The sequence below is a fragment of the Meriones unguiculatus genome, chromosome 17, assembly GCF_030254825.1.
Source record: "Meriones unguiculatus strain TT.TT164.6M chromosome 17, Bangor_MerUng_6.1, whole genome shotgun sequence".
In the NCBI taxonomy this organism is placed as follows: Eukaryota; Metazoa; Chordata; class Mammalia; order Rodentia; family Muridae; genus Meriones; species Meriones unguiculatus.
In genome coordinates this window covers 53,519,982-53,525,920 of record NC_083364.1, presented here as the reverse complement: position 1 = coordinate 53,525,920, position 5,939 = coordinate 53,519,982, and the positions used below count along the sequence as shown (strand labels likewise).

The following is a 5,939-nucleotide window of genomic DNA, read 5'->3' as shown; positions in this document are numbered from 1 at the left end:
AACTATAGCCTACAGAATATAAAAAGATCTTCAACAACCTTATGTCAGACAGATGGCTAATATGCAAAATATATAAAGAACACAAGAAATTAAGCACCATGGCAGCTCAGCCTCCAAGTGGGTACCCTAGTAAGGGGAACAGGGACTGTCACTGACATGAACTCAGTGGCTGGCTCTTTGATCACCTCTCTCTGATGGGGTCTTACTTATTGTTTATCTTCTTTAGGAGTATAGATTTTAGTATGTTTATCCTATATTATATGTGACTTTCACCATCAATCCAATAGCTGTACTACAATTATAACTCATGTTACATATCATAATGAAATCCTATACAAAAGTGATGTATGAGTTTTGGACATGTATATATCTAACATTTCACAAAGCATGGGGCATATCACAAACATGCAAAATGTTAGACAAAAAAAAACAGAATAAAATGATAATGTAGCTGAGTATGAGCAAGGATGAAGAGACTCGTTAAAACTGAATGGTGATCATTAAAGTTAAAAATCAACTCATTAATGTCCATGTTAGCTTCTGCTCATAAATGGCTGAAAGGAGAGTAAAAATGAGGATTGGAGACCATTTAAGTAAGTGAGAGAAAGAATTTATTGCTTTTTTTTTTTTTTTTTTTTGAGCCATGATAGCACTGCCCAAACTTCTACACCAATGAGATTTATAAGAACAGGGACTGTCTCTGACATGAACTGATTGGCCTGCTTTTTAATTACCTCCCCCTGAGGGGGAAGCAGCATTACCAGGCCACAGAAGAAGAAAATGCAGCCACTCCTGATGAGACCTAATTGACTAGGATCAGAAGGAAGGAAAAGAAGACCTCCCTATCAGTGGATTTGGGGAGGGGCATGCATGTAGAGGGTGGAGGAAGAGAGGGATTAGGACTTAGGATGGAAGGAGGGAAAGAACCATAAGGGGGATACAAAGTGAATAAAGTGTAATTAATAAAGAATTTAAAAAAATTTTTAAAAATAATTGACAAAAAAAAAAAAAACGTATGGTTATAACCTAGAACCTCTGCTCGGATGTAGCCTGTGGTAGCTCAGTAACCAATTGGTTTCCCATAGTAAGGGGAACAGGGACTATTTCTGACAGGAACTCAATGGCAGGCTCTTTGACCTCTCCACCCCCCAAGGGAGGAGCAGTCCTGCTAGGCCACAGAGGAGGACTTTGCAGCCAGTCCTGAAGATACCTGATAAAACAGGGCCAGATGAAAAGGGAGGAGGTCCTCCCCAAGCAGTGGACTTGGAAAGGGGCAGGGAGGAGATGAGGGAGGGAGGGTGGGATTGGGAGGGAATGAGGGAGCAGGATATAGCTGGGATACAGAGTTAATAAAATGTAACTAATAATAAAAATTTTTAAAAAGGCAAAAAAATAAGAAAAAAAATCATCACAATTGTATTTCTAGGCTAATTAAAATAATAATGTGTTTGTAGCGATGTATGTGAAGCATTTCAGTTAATGTTTCCCAAGTAAGTATTACACTTTAGTACGCTGCAAGACATGTTAGGACCAGGATGCTTGAAGACACCAACCAGCAGCCAGCACTACAAGACAAGACGCAAAGGGAAGGAGATGTGCTCAAGTGACTCACTAAGGAATTCATGCCTTAAGCACAGGCAGCTATTAGAATCTGTGACTGACAGGTTGAGATTTCCAAATGATCAATGCATCTGTAGCTCGGTATTTGAAAGCTCATAAAAGTGGCATAACAAACAACTTGTCATCTTACGGTACTTTACGAGGCAGTGGATTCTGGAGGAATTGCATGAAGTTATAACTCAGGCTTAGAAAATGGCCTTTTCTTTCCTCACACCAAGCTTTGAGGGTCAGATTGACATTGCTGGAGTTGGGGAACGCCACTGTACAGTTTATCCAGCCCCTTCAAAGAAGGCCTATTACTGTGAAAATTCTCAGTTTCTCAGTCCGTTTACCAATTTCCCTTGTTATTTTTTATTTTAATTAAATTTTTTTTGGCATTCTATTTTTCCTCTCGGTAAACAGAATTTTTGCATGTTTTAGTTGTATCAATTATAAGAAATAGTTCACTAATGCATCTGCATTTCATCCTAGGGTCATAATACTGCCTGTGCTACCCAAACGTAACCCCCATCCTTATTTTCTTTTTCTTCTTAGAACCATTTGTTTTCTAGGTAAGATGTGAGCTGCTTAAAAGTTGAATTTACTTGTTCAAAACAATTCACACCATAACAATGAGGATTTCAGATATTTTTAAATATTTTGCTGTGTTTTCACACATATAATGAGACACATGCAGGTTAAAACATCAGAGCCTATGTAATTCTGTATTTTCTTATTTCTTTTATACACACAGCTAAAGGTAATATTTTAAAATGTAATTTTGATAACAATCTTACTTTTTTTCTTTACAGTAAATAAAGATCAATGGTGCAGAAGTGTAGACCATAGTATCATGTACTCAAAAAACCTTGAATTTTGGGGTATTCTGTATTTCATATTTTGGGACTAAGTATGCTCAACCAGTACTCATGAAGAAGAAGTATTTTTAATTGTTTGTTGCTCACCCAAATTCTGAAAAACTACTTGTATTTGCAGCCTTTCTTAGGAAGCATCATGTTTTCCTGCCTTATGACTTCCTTCATTACTTTCTAATATAAATGTATTCTTATTAAGTCATATCTTCTTCAGTTCTTCAAACATTATATTTTGTTGAACTCTATAATTTTTAGTTTACTTTTTCTTTTTATTTCTTTTATTTTTTTAGAATATAATATAATTACATCATTTTCCCCTTTTCTCCCTCCAAACCCTCCCATATACCCCTGTTGTTCTTCTCCAAATTCATGGCCTCTTTTTTATATTAATTTTATTCACACACACACATGTGTGTGTGTGAGTATAATATCACTTGTATATATGCTTTCAGGGATGAGCATTTATTATTAGATAAGTAATTGGGGTGCTTGTTTCTGGAGAATACTATTTCACCCCCTTCTCGGCATTCCTTTATGGCCTATAGTCCTTTGTGTAAAACTGAGGCCTCCAAATCTTTCCCCCTTTCATAGTTGTCCATAAATTGTCCTCGTCCAGGTAATAGGCAGTGATGTTGGTGATACTTTATGGTTCTAGCTTCTGTTATTTCTAGGAGACACAATCTCACAGCAACTACCTGGAGTCTATAGCTTGTAACAACCTTTCTGCCTTCTCTTCGGATGATTCCTGAGTCTTATAGGAAAGAATATTTTGTAGATGTATCCATGGATACAGGGCTATACAACTCTGCATTTTGATCATTTGTGGTTATCTGAAATGCTCTCTGACTGTTGCATATGTTGGTGTAAGGACAAACTTTTTGTGTAGGATCTAATTTACCCTGGAATTAAGGTCAACAACAGGCAAGGAGAACATCATAAAACTTAAAGTTTCTGGATGGCTAAAGAAATAAGCAACGTGGTGAAGAGAAAGCCCAAAGAATGGGATCTGCACATCTGTTAGAGGATTAAAATCCAAAATAAATAAAGACTCAAAAAACAGAGTCTCTTTTCACCGCTGGAACAGCCATAAGCAGCAAAGTCTCTCACGACACCCTGTACGAGGCTGTGCGGGAAATCCTGCACGGGAACCAGTGCAAAAGCCACAAGTTTTTAGAGACGGTGGAGTTGCAGATCAGCCTGAAGAACTATGACCCTCAGAAGGACAAACGCTTCGCGGGCACCATCAGGCTCAAGTCCACTCTTCGTCCCAAGTTCTCTGTGTGTGTCCTGAGGGACCAGCAGCACTGCGATGAGGACAAAGCCATAGATATCTCCCACATGGACATTGAGGCGATGAAGAAACTTAATAAGAACAAGAAGTTGGTTGAAAAGCTGGCCAAGAAATATGATGCCTTTTTAGCTTCAGGGTCTCTGATTAAGCAGATCCCGTGTATCCTGGACCCAGGCCTAAACAAGGCTGGCACGTTCCCTTCCTTGCTGACACACAATGAAAGCCAAAGTTGATGAGGTGAAATCCACGATCATGTTCCAGATGAAGAAGGTGTGTCTGGCGGTTGCTGTTGGCCATGTGAAGATGACTGATGATGAGCTGGTCTACAACATCCACCTGGCTGTCAATTTCTTGGTGTCCTTGCTCAAGAAGAACTGGCAAAATGTCCGGGCTCTGTACATCAAGAGCACCATGGGCAAACCCCAGCACCTGTACTAGGATGCCCCAATAAACCTTAGTTCTACTAAAAAATAAAAAATAAAAACAGAGTCAAACAAACAGCAAACAAAAAACAAATGACCTACTCAAAAAATGGGCCAGGGAAGGCAGCTACGCTCACCACTATACCACGAGAATAAGAGGACCTAGACCCCCTTGCTCAGATATGGCCCATTGGCAAGTCAGTCTCCATGTGGATTTCTTAGTGAGGGGAGGAGGGGCTCCCTCTATCATGAACACCATTGACTGCTCTCTGATCACTCACCCCTGATGGACAACTCCCCCTTTCAGTGGACTAGGGGAAGGGGATGAAGAAGAGGGAAAAGGAGGGTATGGGGGGAGTTGAAGGAGGAGACTTCAATAAGGATATATAATGGATAAACTGTGAAGAAAAAAATTAAAATTAAAAGAAGAAAAGAAAAACATGTGTCAAAGAACTGAACAGCAAGTTATTAAAAGAAAGAGAAGTATAGCTAAGAAATACCTCAATTAATGTTCATTGTGACTAGTAATTAGGCAAACTCAATTCTAAACAATTTTGATATTTCCACCTAATCCCAGTCAGAATGCTAATCAGTAAAATAATCCACAAATGCTGGAAGAAATTCATAGGAAAGGTAACACTTGTTCACTGTGGGTGAGATTGCACACTCTTCCAGACATTCTGCAAATCAGTGTTGATAATTCTCAAAAAGATGCTCAGATGTAGGCCATGGGCAGCTCAGTTGTCTCCACGTGGATTCCCTAGTAAGTAGAGCAGGTGCTATCTCTGACATGGGCTCAGTGGCCGGCTCCCTCATCACCTCCCCCCTGGCGAGGTGGCCTAACTAAGGCCACAGAAAAAGATCATTCAGGCAGTCCTGATGAGACATGATAGGCTAGGGTCAGATAGTATGGGAGGTCCTTCTCTAGGGGAGGGACATACAGGAGAAAGAGGAAGGGAGAGTAAGAGGTGATGAGGGAGGGGGCTACATCTGGGATACATAGGGAATAAATTGTAATAAATAATAAACAATAAAGAAACAATTTTACAAAGCTAAAAATAAATCTACTAATAAAAATACTCAGAGATTACTTGTGGGTACAGGAAAACTATGAGCAGTTTTGGGAAAACAATAGAACAGTGCCCCCTATAGTGAAACGCTCACTTTACTTCTGACCTAACACTTCTACCTCTACCTACTTACCAAAGAGAAACAGTATATACATTTCAAACTAAGTTTCACTTTTTGCTAAAACATAGGTGAACCTGACATCCAAACTTGGAATCAAAATACAAAGCTACTATGAGGAAAACATCAGAGAGGCAAAGGAAAATATGAAATATATTATGCTTACACAGAAGAAAAGATCAGCTAATTCAGCACTGGCTTATCAAGCCCAAGCCTTATTAGTAATACTGCTGAGACTTTTCCAAAAACTGATGAAAATCTGGAATAGCAGAGCGAGGGCAATTGAAACCACCAGTGATGGCAGATAATCTGCAGATGAGTCAAAGAAAGTTAAAGCTGAGAAGTTATGAGAGCAAACAGATTTCACAGATACTGAACAGTTTAACAGCAACAAGGATTATGGAATCTAAAAAGGATGTCTTGAAAGAACCCAGGGTGGGGGTAGTAGGGGGAAAGGAAGACAAGCTGTGTACCAATAAGACAGAAATGGTAGCAACTTTAGATATTTTTTAATTGAAAATAGGTATTTTCATACAATATATTCTGGTTATGGTTCCCCTTTTT

The 5,939-nt window shown here is 39.1% G+C and overlaps 1 pseudogene; it reads left to right on the top strand.

Annotated features, from left to right (window-relative positions):
* Window positions 1-1,812: 1,812 nt before the first annotated feature.
* Window positions 1,813-4,213, top strand: LOC110556024 (large ribosomal subunit protein uL1-like; annotated as a pseudogene).
* The last annotated feature ends 1,726 nt before the right edge of the window (window positions 4,214-5,939 follow it).